Source organism: Anneissia japonica, unplaced genomic scaffold (genome assembly GCF_011630105.1).
Source record: "Anneissia japonica isolate Jap-2015-1 unplaced genomic scaffold, ASM1163010v1 scaffold7731_len1735946_cov199, whole genome shotgun sequence".
Classification (NCBI taxonomy): domain Eukaryota; kingdom Metazoa; phylum Echinodermata; class Crinoidea; order Comatulida; family Comatulidae; genus Anneissia; species Anneissia japonica.
The window spans coordinates 984,945-985,217 of NW_022758997.1; the positions used below are offsets into that span (position 1 = coordinate 984,945).

The 273-nt window shown below is 59.0% G+C and overlaps 1 protein-coding gene across 1 annotated transcript in view; it reads right to left on the reverse strand.

The window, feature by feature from the left end:
- The window catches only part of LOC117125504 (WD repeat-containing protein 81-like), a gene marked incomplete in the record, with an annotated part of 20,382 nt that overhangs the window by 9,119 nt on the left and 10,990 nt on the right, over positions 1-273 (reverse strand).

A 273-nucleotide genomic window follows, 5' to 3' on the forward strand; every position in this document is an offset into this window, starting at 1 on the left:
GATGTAGGAGACCACGGTTGAACTGTCGGAATGAACTAGCACAGCTTTCCCCTTTGCCCGATCGACGAAGGCCTCCAGAGACCGACGAACTGCTAAAAGCTCTAGAACGTTTATATGACTGGTGGATTCCTCCAGCGACCAGTCCCCCGCGACGCGCTCCGTGAGCGAACAACCGCCCCAACTCCCGAGGGAGGCGTCGGCCGAAAAGCGAAAGACGGGGAGAGGGTCGGGGAAAGACTTCCCGCCCTGAAGCACGTTCTCCTGAAGCCACCA